Consider the following 18,334-nt stretch of genomic DNA (forward strand, 5'->3'; position numbering starts at 1 on the left):
TTTATACATGTTTTTACGCACATTTACATACTTTGAGCATGCTTGATCTATGCATTTTTATACTTCTAGCTTTCCTTTTAGCATATTTACTCTTTTGGTTCGGATATCTGCTTTTTGTGCATTTTCTGTACACAGGAGTCGAAATTGGTGAAGATTATGCGTCCTCGGGCAAGCTTGGAAGGAATTGAAGGGAGAGAGCATCAGGCCGTGTACCACACACGGCCGTGTAGTTTTAACAGGAAGGAAAGAGGACATGGCCATGTGAATCTCACACGTCGTGTCTTGATTTGAAGAAATTAGAGCAGATGCCTTACATGGCCGTGTAGATCTACACGACCGTGTGAGGTTTCCAGAGGCCAGGCAGGTGGTGGCCGTGTGCACCACACGACCGTGTACCATTTCCAGAGAACAGAAGGGTCCTGGTCGTGTGAGTCACACGGCCGTGCAGCTTTGGCAGAGAAGGAACTGGACATGGCCGTGTGAATCTCACACGGTCGTGTCATGGGGCCGTATGGCGCTCGATTTCCTCCTCTATTTAAACCCTTCTTCATGAATTGAAAGGGGATCTCTCCCCCTTTGGGAGAAGGCATGATTTGGTGGTATCCTCCCATTCTTGGGAGGATTTCTGGGCGATTCGAGGGGAGTTCTTGACGATTTCGACTCCGGAGCGAGGATTGGATCCGAAGACGAGGCTTCTTCGTAGATAAGTTTTCTCTTTCCCCCTTTTCTTGGTTTCTTGGATTGGGGATTTAAGAAATGCTTGTAATCTTTATTTCTTCGGATATTCTTCCTCGATTCATGGAGTAGATCTTGTATTCTAGGATTAAGGGAGTATTTGTATGATGGATTGATGTAATCTCTTATGGATTTGCCAATTTCTTGTTTCAATGACATTGTCTTGCTTGTATCAATTAGATCTTGAATGATTAATGGTGATTTGTGCTTAATTCTCATTCTTGATTGATTGTTTGGATTTCTTGTGGACTTTGTAAAGATAAACTCTCACTCGATCATCCGAGGGATCCACGTGATAGGTGCAAGTCCGTGTAAGGACGTTTGAGAGATAATCTTGAAGAGGAAATATGAATATTCAAGAGAGTAGGATAGATCTTGTGATTAGTTTCTTGTATCTTGATAGATTAATAAGTTGTGGGCTTCTATGTTGATATCCGAGGAAGGCATAGTAATAGGTGCGCTTCTGTGTAAGGACAACGTAGGTTCACATCTAATTGATCATAATTAGATACATTTCTCAGTCCTTAGCCGGTTATCTATTGCAAGAGAGAACCGGCAACTTTCTACAAGTGTTTGGCAATTGAGGGATAAGAATTGGTGAACCATTTACATTCGAGAAATCTTACAAAGAAACCGAAACTCCTAGAATCTCCCTTTATCATAACCCAAAACACTAAACTCTTGTTTGTTGATCTTTAATATTAGATTTGTTTACCTTCACTTTGCATTTGAAACAATTGGATAGTTGTTTAGCTAATTCGCATTGAGACATTTCTAGTGCTTATTCTAGTCCCTGTGGATACGATAATCTTTTATATTACTTGCGACATTTCCGTACACTTGCGGAGCGTAACAAGTTTTTGGCGCCGTTGCCGGGGACTGCGCTATAACATTAGGAATTATCAATTGAGTTAGACTAAACATAACATTTGTTTTCCTTTCATATTGCATAGTTGTAACTAATCATTAGATTTCTGTTTTTACTTTCTTGTATAACTTTTACTTATTGTTAATTCTTTTTGTACAAATTCAATTCTGCATTTTTGATTCTTTTATTTTTTTTCTTTTTCTGTTGAATTGTCATTTGCTATCTTGTTCTTGTGTATGCGAAGATCTAACTTTGCAGGGGAATTCTTTCCTTTTGACCCTGAGATTGACAGAACTTTCCATAAAAGAAGAATTCTGTAAAGGCAAATTGAAGAACAAGAACATTTGAACATGGCGAATAGACCACTCAAGGATTATGCAGCACCTTATGCAAGAGGTTTTCGATCTAGTATTTCAAGACCTTCAGTGGAAGCTAATAACTTTGAGATCAAACCCGCAATTATATCTATGGTGCAGCAGAACCAATTTGGTGGAGGACCTCATGAAGACCCCAATCAACACTTAGAGGTCTTTTATGAAATATGTGGTACCATGAAAATGAATGGAGTTCCTTCAGAAGCAGTTATATTATTATTATTTGGATTTTCTTTAAGAGATAGGGCAAAGCAATGGCTGAATTCTTTGGCCCCTAATAGCATCACCACTTGGGAGTAGTGTGAGCAACAGTTTCTTGATAAATTCTATCCACCAAGCAAAACAGCTCATATGAGGAATTTAATTGCAAGCTTCAAGCAAACTGACTCAGAATCTCTTTTTGAAGCATGGGATAGATATAATAGTATGCTCAGACAATGCCCACATCATGGGTTGGAAAGATGGTTAGTGTTGCACACTTTTTATAATGGTATCAACTATCATACCAAAGTGTCCCTTGATTCAACTGCTGGAGGGGCACTTATGAATAAAAGTTTAGATGAAGCTGAAGAAATTATTGACAGTGTAGCACAAAATCATCATCAATGGGCAAATGAAAGAAGTGGTGGCTATTCTTCTGTAAACCGAACAATTAAAGCATCAGGGAAGTTTGATGTAGATGCAGTCACTCTTTTGTCTGCAAAATTGGACGCTCTTATAAAGAAATTTGAGAATATGGGGACTAGTGCTAATATGGTCAGTGCTATTAGTACATCTTGTGAAGTATGTGGGAGTTCAGAGCACTCAAATGACTCATGTCCATTGGGAGCTATCACTGCACAAATCAATCAACTGGAACAATGTGATGCAATCATGAGTTACAATCAAAGGCAGAACAACCCATACTCAAATACTTATAACCCTGGATGGAAGAGCCATCCCAATTTTTCTTACAGAAATAATCAAGATCAAGGACCATCTATGGGGGCAAGACCAAATTTTCAAGATGGGCAACAAAATTTTCAACATCTATCTTCTCAAGGCTTACCAAAGTTAAATATTGAAAAGATGCTTGAAGAAATTATCTCAAGTTAGAATGAAATGAAGCAAGATTTAGCAAAGCTCATTCAGAGAATGGATAATTATGAAAAGCATCAAAAGATCCAGGATAGTCAAATTGCCCAACTAGCTTCCTCATCATCCAGAGCACCAGGACAACTTCCAGGAAAACCTGATATGAATCCTATAGAGCATTGCAATAGAATTGAGCTTAGGAGCGGACGGACCTTGGGAGACTCCCAAGTGACTGCTCCAAAAGGGATACAAAAAGAAGAAGAGCTCTCTCCTCTTATACCAAATCAGATTCAAGCTAATGAGGAGAGTACCATTGAGGTTGAAGAGACTCTTCCACTGAACCATCAGAGCAAAGCTGTCCCTTTTCCTCAGAGACTTACAATGCTCAAGAAAGATGAAGAATTTGGCAAGTTTTTAGAAAAAGTTAAGGAAATTTGTGTAGAGGTACCTCGTATTGATGCTATTCTTCAAATGCCTAGATTTGCCAAATTCCTGAAGGATCTCATGTCAAACAAGAGAAGAAGAGGAGAGGTTGAGACAATTGCGCTTAGTGAGGAATGTAGTGCTATTTTGGAGAAGAACACTTCCCCAAAACTAAAGGACCCAGGGAGCTTTTATATTCCTTGCAACATAGGAAAAGAATTTTTTGAAAAAGCTTTTTGTGATTTGGGGGCAAGTGTTAGCCTCATTCCCTATTCAATTTGTAATAAATTAGGTATCAAAAACATTAAACTTACTACTATGGCACTTCAACTTGCCGATCATTCCTGCAAGTACCCTTTGGGTATTATAGAAGATGTGCCAATAGAGGTGGATGAGAATGTTATTCCCACAGATTTTGTCGTGTTGGACATGGAAGAGGACCCCAGGATTCCTATCATATTAGGAAGACCTTTCCTTGCTACAGCTGGAGCTATAATTGATGTCAAAAATCATAAGCTTTCTTTGGTAATTGGTAAGGAAAGGTTGGAATATGATTTATCTAATATCTCTAACCATGTCTCGTCTCTTTTAAATGCTTGTAGCAGGACAAGCATTTATAAACTTGAGGAATTGAATTTCCATCCTCATGGAAGGCCACCAAACGAAGGAGACAATGTGGTGGAAGATGTTGGGAGAAGATCTCCCAACAAAAACGAAAAGTATATCTGTCCTCCAAGGGCGAGGAAAAGAAATGAATGATCAAGTTTGGTCGAGCTAAAGACCTTAAACAAGTGCTTCTTGGGAGGCAACCCAAGGGTTCTTTTAGTTAGTTTTGATTTGTATTTTAATTTCCTTTAGTTTGATGCATTCTTTTGATTTTGTTTTCAGGTTAGGTGCAAAACAGAGCCCGGCCGTGTGCTATACAGGCCAGGCAAAGGTTGCAGAGAAGGGAAGTGCTTGGGCCGTGTCATCCAGACACGGCCGTGTAGGATCTCCCGAGGAGAAAAAGGTCTAGGCTGTGTCCCAAACATGGCTGTGCAAAGAATTCCGAGAAGAAAGATGGAGAGGCCGTGTCTCAGACACGGCCGTGTGAAGAATCCAGAGAAGAAAGAGGGGGAGGCCGTGTGGATCTGCATGGCCCGTGTAGGAGAGTTATTAAAGTCTTCTTTCTACCTTACATGACCAGATCTTGGCCGTGTTCCGCACACCCCCAACTCTCCAAAACATCTCTTTCTCTCCCAATCTCTTAAAAACTCCTCTCTAATCTCTCAAGATCTCTTAGATCAGGATTCTCCTCCTCTCTAAGACTTGGACTTTTTGTTCTCCTAACCTAAGATCTTTGCTCTTTGAAGTTTTGTTCTTTGAGTTCCATTTTTCCAACCCTAGATAATTCTTCCCCTATCTAAACTCATCAAGATGTCCAACATTTTGAAGAAACTTCGCAAAGGAGGTGGTGGATCCAGTGGAGATAAAGAGAAGGAGCCATCAAGGGACAAAGGAAAACAACCAGTGAAGGGCAAAGGCAAAAGGACTTCACGCAACGAAGGTAATGACAATGAATTCAATATTGTGTTTAGAAATGATGATCAAGTAACTAGATTTACAATTCTTGTCAATAGAAAGATAGTGTGTACTAGATATATGGACCCAACTGTTCTTGATATGCTTGGAATTAGGGAAGATGTAGATTTGATGATTGGGTTTTTGGATTGGAGTGATATTATGTACACACATTTGCCTACATATCCTCGTCTTGTTTTGGAATTTTTAAGTTCATTGGATGTCCATTTTACTAATGAAGATGATTATTTTGGAAAAATCTCATTTAGACTAATGAATCAAGAATTTCTATGGGCATTTAGTAACTTTAATTCTTGTTTTGGATTAACCACCGGTAGCCCTCGTAGGTTTGATCCAAGGTTTAATTGGAATAATTTTTGGAATGCAATAACTGGGTTAGATCAACCTTATGAGCCTTCAAGAGCTAAGGCCTCCCATATGCAAAACCCCATCTTTAGGTATCTACATAGAGTCATGAGTAAAACTATTTTTGGGTGGGGAGAGAGTGATGGGGTGGTTAAAAAGATAGAGCTTTATGCTTTATGGGCTATGCTTTATAAGGTTGAATTTGATTCTGGTTTTCATTTTGTTCAAACCTTATTAAGATCTGCTAGGGCATCATCGGGATCAATTGTTTTTGGTGGTTTGATTACCCGAATAGCTTATAATTTAAATCTTGATGTTGATGGGTTGGAAATAATTCATGGTAATGACATGATTGACATTGATGCATGTCTTGCTATGAAAATGATCGTTCGGGATGAGAATGGTTTCGCGTTTCCTAGGAGGAGTGGTTCTCCTTTACCCCTTCCTTTTCCTGAACGAACTACTATTCGTAACCCGGCTAATTGGGTAATTTCTGAGTTAGATTTTGAGGATAACCCTTCTATACCTGGAGACACTGAGCCACATCATGAGCCCTCGTCATCTGGACACCCGCAGCCTTCTAGTTTTATGGAGCCTGCTAGGCATTCTTTTGCATATGGCACGGGATCTTCTAGGTTTGATTTTTCAGATTTTCGTACGTCTCTAGAATCACTTCATGAGAAGCAAGATGCCCAACGAAAAATGTTGGAGGGGCACTTCTCTTTATCTGATGATCAGTTTAGGGAGGTACAAAATTATTTTCAGTTTACGAGGAATTTTCAAGGTCAAGTGGATGAGTTTGTGCAGGATTATGATACTGATCAGGCTAGGATGAGAGATTTTATGCAGAGCATGATGCTTACTAGCCAACAAGTAGATGCTTTATATGAGTATCATAGATCCTTGGGTGAGATTCCAGGTTTTCCTAGTTTTCCTATTGGCCAACCACGTCGTAGACCTCCTTTCCCTCGTCCACCTTCACCTCCTCCACCATATTGATTTCATCGGGACGATGAAAAGTTTAAGTCTGGGGGGGGGTGTCATGTACTATTTAGTTTGGTTTTCAGTTTTTAGTTTTTGTTAGTTTTTCATGTTGGTTCTTATTTTCATTGCTTGTTTCTTTATTTTGCTTTTTTTGAAATAATCATGGCAAAAAAAATTTTTTTTGAGAACATCAAATCTTCACTTATATGCTTTCTTGGATTCAAGTGAAATGTTAGCACGATTATTGTCTTGATTCATGATGTTCGAATGATGCTAGTAGTAAACTGTGTAGTTCTTTTTTCTATCTTGGGAAGCCTTAATAAGCTAAAAATCTTATGGTGATGAGTTTTAGTTTTGGTTTAACCTTAAGGGTGCGTTTGGTTCAGGGTTATTCTTGATAACCTTGGTTATCCATCCAAGGTTATCAACAAAACCCTTGTTTGGTTTAGGTATTCGATGATTCCCGAGTAATGTCCCATGCCTGACACGTCAGCAAAAGGGTTATACAGCCCGGAATCGGAAAACCTCAGAAAACTAAGGTTTTTCTTGATTCCGGGGTTAACGATTTTTTTTACCAAAAATACCCCCGATAAGAAAAAACATGAAAAAAAAAGAAAAAATGTAAAAAATATTAAAAAATGTAAAAAAAATAAAAAAATGTTTAAAAAATTTAAAAATTTAAATTTTTTTAAAAATAAATAATTTAATAAATAAAAAATTAAAAAAAATAAAATTAAAAAAAATTAAAAAAAAAATTAAAAAAAATTAAAAACATTTTAAAAAATTTTAAAATTTTTAAAAAATTTAAATTTTTTTTTAAAAAAATAATAATTAAAAAAATAAAAAAAAATTTAAAATTTTAAAATTTTAAAATAATTAAAATTTTAAAAAAATTAAATTTTTTTTAAAAAAATAAAAAAAATTTTAAAAAAATAAAAAATTTTAAAAATTTATTTTTTTTTAAAAAATAAAAATAAATAAATAAATTAAAATTAAAATGTAAAAAAATAAATAATATAAATAATATAAAAATATAAAAACATTAAAAAAATTTTAAAAAAATATACAGGAAAAAGAAAAGTAAAAAAATATAAATAATAATAGTAATAATAATAATAATAATAATACGTATAGTTGGTTTTGTAACTGAGGGTAATACGGTAAAATATTAAACTAGGGTATTCATTAAAACCTTCAAATAAACAAGTTTTTGTTGCATTACCTAGGTTGAACCAAACAAGATTTGGTTATGTTTTATTCCCCATAACCTTGGTTATATGATTACTTGGTAATCACATAACTAAGGTTATACATGATAACTTGAACCAAACGCACCCTAAGGATTTTATCTTCACTACACTTGTGCTTGATGCTTGAATAGTTGATGTCATTGAAATAGTCATGATTCATCTTGTTTGCTTAGTACTTGGTTTCCATGGTGATTTCTCAACTTTCATTTTGGTTACTGGATAAGGCTCAAATCATTAAAGCTCATTTGGAAAAATCAAAATATCCCAACATGTGTGCTAAAAGTACATTTGTGAATAAGTTTTGCACAATGCAAACACTTATAAAAAAAAAAATAAGGGATATAAAAAACAGTTGTCATGAGTGGAATCTAGCAAGTCACCTCTTTGAGACCGAGTTAGGTTACTGGGGAAATGACTGCTTAGCTTCCCTTGAGATTGAGCACACCTTTGAGACCTTGGGTTAGTTGAGAAATATGAACCAAGTGAATGGTGAGTAAGTGCCTATCACTGGTTACTCGTCTTTCACTGGAAACACTAGGAATTCAAATTTGATGACGACTTGACTAGGACATGGATTGAAACTTGAAGGGTGTTGAGCTACTTTTACATTGTGCACAAGATTCTTATGCTTGAACCATACTTTACTTGTTTCTATGATCATGCTTGTTAATGAAACTTTTTGATAGAGTTAGGAAAGTGCACTAGGTTTTATGAATGTGTTGTAGAACATATGAATTTAGACTGCAGCATTTTGCTTGAGGACAAGCAAAGGTTTAAGTCTGGGGGTGTGATGTGCGTAGATTATATACTCTTTTATGCATGTTTTTACGCACATTTACATACTTTGAGCATGCTTGATCTATGCATTTTTATACTTCCAGCTTTCCTTTTAGCATATTTACTCTTTTGGTTCGGAGATATGCTTTTTGTGTATTTTCTGTACACAGGAGTCGAAATTGGTGAAGATTATGCGTCCTCGGGCAAACTTGGAAGGAATTGAAGGGAGAGAGCATCAGGCCGTGTACCACACACGGCCGTGTAGTTTTAACAGGAAGGTAAGAGGACATGGCCGTGTGAATCTCACATGGCCGTGTCTTGATTTGAAGAAATTAGAGCAGATGCCTTACATGGCCGTGTCAAAGGAACAGGGAGGAAAAGCCGTGGTGGTGTGCAGCAGCAGGCCGTGTAGCATTTCCAGAGAAGAGGAGTCCTGGCCGTGTGAGTCACATAGTGCGTTTGGCAGAGAAGGAACTGGACATGGCCGTGTGAATCTCACACGGCCATGTCATGGGGCCGTGTGGCGCCTGATTTCCTCCTCTATTTAAACCCTCCTTCATGAATTGAAAGGGGATCTCTCCCCTTTGGGAGAAGGCAAGATTTGGTGGTATCCTCCCATTCTTGGGAGTATTTCTGGGCAATTTGAGGGGAGTTCTTGACGATTTCGACTCCGGAGTGAGGATTGGATCCGAAGACGAGGCTTCTTCGTAGATAAGTTTTCTCTTTCCCCCTTTTCTTGGTTTCTTGGATTGGGGATTTAAGAAATGCTTGTAATCTTTATTTCTTCGGGTATTCTTCCTCGATTCATGGAGTAGATCTTGTATTCTACGATTAAGGGAGTATTTGTATGATGGATTGATGTAATCTCTTATGGATTTGCCAATTTCTTGTTTCAATGACATTGTCTTGCTTGTATCAATTAGATCTTGAATGATTAATGGTGATTTGTGCTTAATTCTCATTCTTGATTGATTGTTTGGATTTCTTGTGGACTTTGTAAAGATAAACTCTCACTCGATCATCCGAGGGATCCATGTGACAGGTGCAAGCCCGTGTAAGGATGTTTGAGAGATAATCTTGAAGAGGAAATAGGAATATTCAAGAGATTAGGATGGATCTTGTGATTAGTTTCTTGTATCTTGATAGATTAATAAGTTGTGGGCTTCTATGTTGATATCCGAGGAAGACATAGTAATAGGTGCGCTTCTGTGTAAGGACAACGTAGGTTCACGTCTAATTGATCATATTTAGATACATTTTTCAGTCCTTAGCCGGTTATCTATTGCAAGAGAGAACCGGCAACTTTCTACAAGTGTTTGGCAATTGAGGGATAAGAATTGGTGAACCATTTACATTCGAGAAATCTTACAAAGAAATCGAAACTCCTAGAATCTCCCTTTATCATAACCCAAAACACTAAACTCTTGTTTGTTGATCTTTAATATTAGATTTGTTTACCTTCACTTTGCATTTGATACAATTGGATAGTTGTTTAGCTAATTCGCATTGAGACATTTCTAGTACTTATTCTAGTCCCTGTGGATACGATAATCTTTTATATTACTTGCGACATTTCCGTACACTTGCGGAGCGTAACAGTAACTGAGGGTAATACGGTAAAATATTAAACTAGGATATTCATTAAAACCTTCAAACAAACAAGTTTTTGTTGCATTACCTAAGTTGAACCAAACAACATTTGGTTATGTTTTATTCCCTATAACCTTGGTTATGTGATTACTTGATAATCACATAACCAAGGTTATACATGATAACTTGAACCAAACGCACCCTTAGTGATATTTCCAGTCCTCTGACATTGATCACATGACTGTACAAATCTCTTAGTATCTTTAAATAGAGTTGACCAATAAAAACCTGCTTGAAGAATTTTCGCTATTGTCTTAGAACTCCCCAAATGTCCTCCATAAGAAGAAGAATGACAATGAAATAAGATATCTCTGACTTCTTCCTAAGGTACACATCTTCGATAAATCACATCATTGCATTTCTTATAAAGAAGGGGTTCATCCCAAATATAATTCTTCACATTTGAAAAAAACTTTTTCTTTTGATGACTGGAGAAATTTGGGGGTAAAACTCCACTTGCCAGGAAATTGACAAAATTTGCGTGCCAAGGTATTTTAACACTTGACAAAGCTAAAAGGTGCTCATCGGGAAAAGCATCATCAATAGGTAGGTCAAAATCTGCATCCTCTTCTTTATTTTGCCATACTCTGGATAGATGATCAGCCACTACATTTTCTGATCCCTTCTTATCTCAGATCTCAAGATTGAACTCTTGAAGTAATAAAATCCATCTGATAAGCTGAGGTTTAGCATCTTTCTTACCTAGTAAATATCGGATGGCTGCATGATCAGTATAAACTATTACCTTTGAACCTACCAGATATGATCTAAACTTATCGATTGCAAATACCACTGCTAAAAGTTCCTTCTCTGTAGTGGAATAATTCACTTGAGCTGCGTCAAGTGTTTTACTTGCATAATGGATTACATGTAGAATCTTATTCTTTCTTTGTCCTAAAACTGCTCCTACTACAAAATCACTAGCATCACACATTATCTCAAATGGAAGACTCCAATCCGGTGCTTGGATTACCGAAGCTGAAATAAGAGCACTTTTGATTTTATTAAAAGCCTCCATGCATTCACTATCAAAGAAAAATTCAACATCTTTAATTAACAAATTTGTTAAAGGTTTGGAGATTTTTGAAAAGTCCTTGATAAAATGTCTATAAAATCCTGCATGCCCCAAGAAACTTCTTATTCCTTTTATATTAATTGGTGGGGGTAACTTCTCTATTACTTCCACTTTTACTTGTTCTACTTCAATCCCACGTTCTGATATTTTATGTCCCAAAACAATTCCTTCTTTAACCATGAAATGACATTTCTCTCAATTTAATACTAGATTCGTCTCTTCACATCTTTGAAGAACTGTAGAAAGATTTGTCAAACAAGTATCAAAGTCATTTCCATAAACTAAGAAGTCATCCATGAATACCTCTATGATTTTCTCTATTAAATATGAAAAAATCACCATCATGCATCTCTGAAAAGTAGCTGGAGCATTACAAAGCCCAAATGACATATGACGATAAGCAAAGGTGTCATAGGGGCATGTAAAAGTAATCTTCTCTTGATCTTGAGGATTAATTGTAATTTGGAAAAATCCTAAATATCCATACAGATAGCAAAAATATGAGTGCTTAGACAATCTCTCAAGCATTTCATCAATAAAAGGTAAGGGAAAATGATCCTTTCTAGTTTCTTTATTCAACTTCCGATAATCGATACACATTCGCAATCCCATTACTGTTCGTGTTGGAATCAGTTTATTATCCTCATTTTTTATAACAGTCATTCCCCCTTTCTTTGGAACCACGTGCACTGGACTCACCCATTCACTATCTGAAATTGGATAAATGATCTCAACATCAAGAAATTTCAGACCTCTTTCTTCACTACCTCTTTCAGATTCGGGTTTAACCTCCTCTGATGTTCAATCGAATTTTTATAATCCTCTTCAAGTAAAATTCTATTCATGCAAAGAGAAGGACTGATCCCTTTGATATCATCAATTGTATATCCAATTATTTTTTTGTGCAGCTTTAACTCTTCAATCAATCTCTGTGTTTTAGACTTAGTTAAATTGGCATTGATTATGATTGGAAAAGTGGAATTTGGTCCAAGGAATTCATATTTTAAGTTTGGTGGTAATGGCTTAAGTTCAAGTTGAGGTGACACTATTTTTGGCATAGTTGGCTCTTGTTCTATCAACTTGATTTCTTCTTCTTGAGATCTCCTCTCTAAATCCTCCTCATCTTCTAGAGAAATATCATCCTCTTTATAATCACTCAAACATTTCTCCTCTTCCAATGAAAATGACTCTTCACCAAATATTTTTGAAATAGACTCGTAACACCAAGGCAATAATGCTTGACGATCATTTTGATTCAGAGTAATTCCTTTCTTACAATTCTCCTTTCCTTTAACTGTATTGATTGTTAGGGTTGTGTTGTACTGTCCTGACCAATCATTAAACTTTGATGCAATCTTGCAAACTATCTCGTAGGCTTCCTCTAAGCTTTTCTTCAAAAAGGAACCCCCAGAGGCTATATCTAACTTACTTTTATTTGAGAAAGAAAGCCCAACATAGAATAAGTGCATGATTGACCATCTCTCAATACCATGATGCGGACACAACTGCAAAAGAGATGAATATCTTTCCCAGGCTTGATGTAACTCCTCCATAACCAGTTGCTTAAAATTTAAGATTTGTCTTCTTAAATAAGTAGTCTTCTGTGGAGGAAATTATTTATCCAGGAATTTCTGCTCTACTCATCCTAGGTTTTGATACTTTGAGATTTCATAGAATTACACCATCTCTTTGCAGCATCTCTCAGACTAAAAGGAAAAAACCAGAAGCTGTATAACATCAGATGGAACCTCCTCATATTTCAAAGTATAGCAATATCTATAGAATTCCTTGAGATGTGAATAAGGGTTCTCAGTCTCTAGACCCCCAAATTGAGCTTGCTGAATCATTGAGATAAAGGATGGTCTAAGCATAAAATTTCTTGCTTGAATTTTGGGGTAAACAATTGACCCTAATTCTTTGGCAAACTTTGGGGCTCCAAAATCTCCTAATGACCTGAATACCATGTTTGATGTGCAAAAGAAGAAATATAAGAGATACAAATTACAAGAAACAATTATGACAACAGAATTCTAAAAATTAGATTCAACTATGCAAATGAAAAGAAAAGAAAAGATATGTTTAGTCTAACTCAATTGATAATCCCTAATGTTATAGCATAGTCCCTGGCAACGACGCCAAAAACTTGTTGACTCTCCGCAAGTGTATGGAAATGTCGTAAGTAATAATAAAAGATATTGTATCCACAGGGACTCGAATAAGCACTAAAGATGTCTCAACGCGAATTAGCTAAATAACTAATCAATTGGTTTTCAAAAGCTAAATGCAATTATGCAAAATAAAACATAGAAATGAAAGAATAACAAACAAGAATAAGGGCTTTGATAAAAGGTATGTTCTAGGAGTTTTGGCTTCTTTTTAATGTTATTCATTGTAATGATCTACCAAATCTTATTCCTCAATTGTCCATCATTCGTAGAAGGTTGTTGGTTCCCTCTTGCAATAGACAATCGGCCTAGGACTGAAATATATCTAAATGCGATCAATTAGGAATGAAACCTATGTTGTCCTTACACGGGCTTGCCTGTCACATGCGTCCCTCGGATAATCAACATAAGAATTCATCACTTCTCAACCTCATTAAGATATAAAGATTAATGCATACAATCTATCCTACCCTCTTGAATAACCTAATTTTTCCTTCAATATTACCCCTCAAACATCCTTACACGGGCTTGTTCCTATCACGAACATCCATCGGAAAATCGAATGAGGAATTAACTCTATAAGACCCACAAGATATTCAAACATTCAATCAAGTATGATAAGTAAGCCCTAATCACAACATTACACACAAGAAAAAATGGATACAAATAGGACAAGATCATAGAAATAGGGAATTGGCATATCCACAAGAGTTTTACATCAAATCTTCATTACAAATACTCCCTCCATCCTAGAACAAGAGATCTAATCCATAAAACAAGGAGAGAAATCCGAAAACAAGAAGATTACAAGCATCTTGATCCCCAAATCCAAGAAATAACGGAGAAAGAAAGCTTATCTATGATGAAGAGCGGTCTTCGGATCCAATCCTTGCTTCCGGAGTCGAAATGTTGAAGATCCGCCCTTAGATCACCAGAAAACCCCTCCAAGAAGGTGGAGGAATGCCCCAAATCTTGTTTCCTCCTAAAAGGGAGAAGATCCCCCTTCAAATAATCAAAGAAGCCTTATATAGAGGAGAGGTTTGGGCACCACATGGCCTCGAGGCACGGCCGAGTGAGGTTCACCCACTCCCTTCTCTGCTTATCTTACACGGCTGTGTGTGATACACGGTCATGGCACATACTGCTTCTGCTTTCCTTGCACGACCGTATAGATCTACACGGCCTACACTGCCTCTGCCTCTAGAAACCTTGCATGGTCGTGTGGTGCACACGGTCAGGGTCTTCTTGGTCTCTGGAAACCTGGCACGGCTGTGTAGATCTACACGGCCGTGTAAGGCTTCAGCTCTGGATGGCTTGTATGTCCGTCTAGTGTACACGGCCTGACTCCTTCTGGCTTCAAATCTTGGCACGGTCGTGTGAGGTTCACACGACCATGGCCAATTCCTTTTTTGCTGCAACCACACGGCCAAGGATCTCCACACGGCTTGGGAAACCCCCCATGGCAGGGTCGTGTGAGGTCAAGGAATGGTGCCTTCCTCCTTTGCTTCACTTGCAAATTTGACCTTGAACATGAATCCATCACCAAATTCGACTCCTGTGTACAGAAAATGTACAAAAGCAGATCTCCAAATATAGAGAGTAAATATGCTAAAAGGAAAGCTGGAAGTACAAAAATACGTAGACAAAGCATGTGCAAAGTATGTGAATGTGTGTCAAAACATGATAAACAAAGGTATATAATCTACATACATCAGGATTCAATCCCAATTGTCCACACCTAGTACTCTTGAATAGAATGGTGTGGCAGAATGAAGGAATAGGACTCTTATAGATCGATGATAAGTTATTCAGAATTACCAAATTCATTTTGGGGATACGCTCTGGAAACGGTAGCGCGCATTCTGAACTTGGTACCTTCTAAATCAGTACCCTCTACTCCTACAGAATTGTGGAAAGGGTGAAAGCCAAGTCTGAGACATATTCGAATTTGGGGTAGTCCAGCACATGTGCTAAAAGAAGATGCTGATAAGTTAGAATCTCGTAAAAAGGTTCGCATGTTTGTGGGATATCCTAGATGAACGAAAGGTGGTTTATTTTATAGTCCTAAAGATTAGAAGGTCATTGTTAGCACCAATACTCGATTTTTAGAAGAAGACTATATAATGGACCACATGCCCATGAGTAAAATTGTTCTAGAAGAAATTAGAGAGGACACATCTACTTTAGTACCAACAGTACAAGATGAAGTACCACAAGAAACTGCAACACGTGTCACAAATGATGTACAATTACAGACAGTGCCTCGTCGTAGTGGGAGGGTTGTTAAGCAACCTGAAAGATTCATGTTCTTAGGAGAGTCTTCAGACTTGATCCCTGGTAAACATGAACCTGATCCTCGGTCATATGACGAAGCACTTCAAGATAAAGATGCAGCGTCTTAGCAAAGAGCGATGAATTCTGAAATAGAATCTATGTATTCTAATAAGGTGTAGGAGCTTGTAAAACCACCAAATGGTGTAAAAGCTATTGGATGTAAATGGATCTACAAAAGGATAAGAGGGACAGACGAGAAGGTGGAAACCTTCAAAGTAATGCTTGTTGCGAAAGGGTATACTCAGAAAGAGGGAATCGATTATGAGGCGACCTTTTCACCGGTAGCTATGCTTAAGTTTATCCAGATACTCTTATCTATTGCTGCTCATATGGATTATGAGGTTTGGAAAATGGATGTCAAGACAGCTTTCCTTAATGGAAGTCTTGAAGAAAACATCCATATGAAGCAACCAGAGGGGTTCATTGAAAAAGGCAAGGAGCATCTAGTGTGCAAGCTCAATCGGTCCATTTATGGACTGAAGCAAGTTTCAAGATCCTGGAACATTTGGTTTAATGAAGTAATCCAGTCATATGGATTTATTTAGTGTCCAGATGAGTCTTGTGTATACAAGAAGTGTAACAGAAACATGGTGGTATTTCTTGTACTATACGTAGATGATATTTTGTTAATTGGCAACAATGTCAAAGTGTTAGTGGGCGTAAGGATATGGCTGTCCAAACAATTCGATATGAAGGACTTAGGAGAATGTGCACATATTCTTGGGATCAAAGTCATAAGGGATTGCAAGAAAAGGATGATGTGCCTATCTCAAGCCTCATATATAGATACAATTCTTGCTCGTTTTAGCATTCAAAACTCCAAGAAACATTTCTTACCTTTTTGACATGGAGTAGATTTATCTAAAGAGATGTCTCCGAAGACATCAAAGGAGATAGAGGACATGAAGGCAGTTCCTTATGTTTCGGCTGTGGGAAGCCTAATGTATGCAATGCTGTGTACGAGACCAGATATCTGTTTTGTCGTGGGCATGGTTAGCAGATATCAAAGTAACCTTGGACAAGGGCATTAGACTGCTGTAAAGCATATATTGAAGTACTTGAGAAGGACTAGAGATTATATGTTAGTTTACCAAGCAGATGATATGCTCCCTGTGGGTTACACAGATTCAGACTTCCAATCAGATAGGGACAATAGTAAGTCTACATCAGGCTATGTGTTTACTTTAGGAGGTGGAGCCATTGCATGAAGGAGTGTTAAGCAGAAATGCGTTTCAAACTCAACCATGGAAGCTGAGTATGTGGCAGCCTCTGAGGCAGCCAAAGAAGTTGTATAGCTTAGGAACTTCCTAATGGACTTAGATATGATTCCTGGTTTACCCAAAATCATCACAATTTATTGTGATAATATCGATACAGTTGTAAACTCGAAGGAACCACAAGCCCATAAGGCGAGTAAACATATAGAGTGCAAGTACCACCTAATACGAGACATCGTAAAGCGAGGAGAAGTTGTTGTCGCCAAGATTGCATCAGCAGATAACCTGGCAGATCCATTCACTAAGTCCCTTCCGACGAAAGCTTTTGATCGGCATGTGGAGGGGATGGGAATCAGATGTATGGCAGCAGATATAGCAGCTTAGTCTTTTAGTATAAGTGGAAGATTGTTAGAGTGTATACTAGAAGCCTAGATTTTGTAAATATTTATTTTGAAATAAAGAATCACATTGGTTAAAAATGTCTACATTTATATGCTAAGTGTAGTTGTTCAATTAATTTATATTGTAGATAACATGGTGTGTAGTGTCACACACAGAAGATCATGTTATTGGTTTTTTATAAATTTTAAATAGTAGCTCACGACACAGATGGATAGGAACAAACTATTGGAATAGTCATAGTGTAATTTGGTATTAGTTTATCTTAACTATAAAATTACACTAGTACACTCTGAGTGTATTGAGCAGGACCATTTAAGATAAGTTCTTTTTATCCTGGCTTAATAAAAGAACAAGACCTTAGTTATTATGGCAGTGTGCGCTCTTAATCCTAATATAATAATAAGCACATATATTTAGTATTTATTTCTTTGACTTATCAAAGAGTGAGATTTAGCTCGATAAATCAATAGGCCTGATAAGTTGGGAAATGATATTACATATAATGTGTGTTGTTAATTATAGAAGGAAACTGTGTTCTAGTAATCTAGGTTGATAATGTCCCAAGAGGAGCTCATAAGGATTGTCATGTTAAACTCTGCAGGTGGACTTAGTCCGATACGATAATAAGGTTGAGTGGTACTACTCTTGGACTAAGATATTAATTAAAGTAAGTTGTCAGTAACTCAATGAATTAGTGGACATCCGATATCTTAAACACAGGGAGATTAACACACTCATAATAAGAAGGAGCCCAAAATGTAATTTGGGATTGGTGCGGTAGTTCAATAATAATTTTTTAGTGGTATGAATTATTATTGATGAAATTAAGTTGGGTGTTCGGGGCGAACACGGGAAGCTTAATTTCATCGGGAGACCAAAACCAATTCCCCTCTCGGTCCCTAGCGTAGCCTCTTATTTATAAAGTGTTATACCCACCTTCTTACCCAACCTTAGGTGGCCGGCCAAGCAAGCTTGGAGTCCAAGCTTGGGTCGGCCAAGCAAAAGGTTGAGCCAAGTAGAGGTGGCCGACCCTAGCTTAGAGCCCAACCTTGGTGTGGCCGGCCATGCAAAATTAAAAAG

At 37.3% G+C, this 18,334-nt stretch overlaps 1 non-coding gene across 1 annotated transcript; it reads right to left on the reverse strand.

Moving 5' to 3' along the window:
- Positions 1 to 2,326: 2,326 nt before the first annotated feature.
- Positions 2,327 to 2,432, reverse strand: LOC122044722. Its single transcript, XR_006129738.1, has one exon. It is a non-coding gene; the product is annotated as a small nucleolar RNA R71 (small nucleolar RNA).
- Between the last annotated feature and the right edge of the window lie 15,902 nt (positions 2,433 to 18,334).

The sequence above is a fragment of the Zingiber officinale genome, chromosome 2A (assembly GCF_018446385.1).
Source record: "Zingiber officinale cultivar Zhangliang chromosome 2A, Zo_v1.1, whole genome shotgun sequence".
Lineage (NCBI taxonomy): Eukaryota > Viridiplantae > Streptophyta > Magnoliopsida > Zingiberales > Zingiberaceae > Zingiber > Zingiber officinale.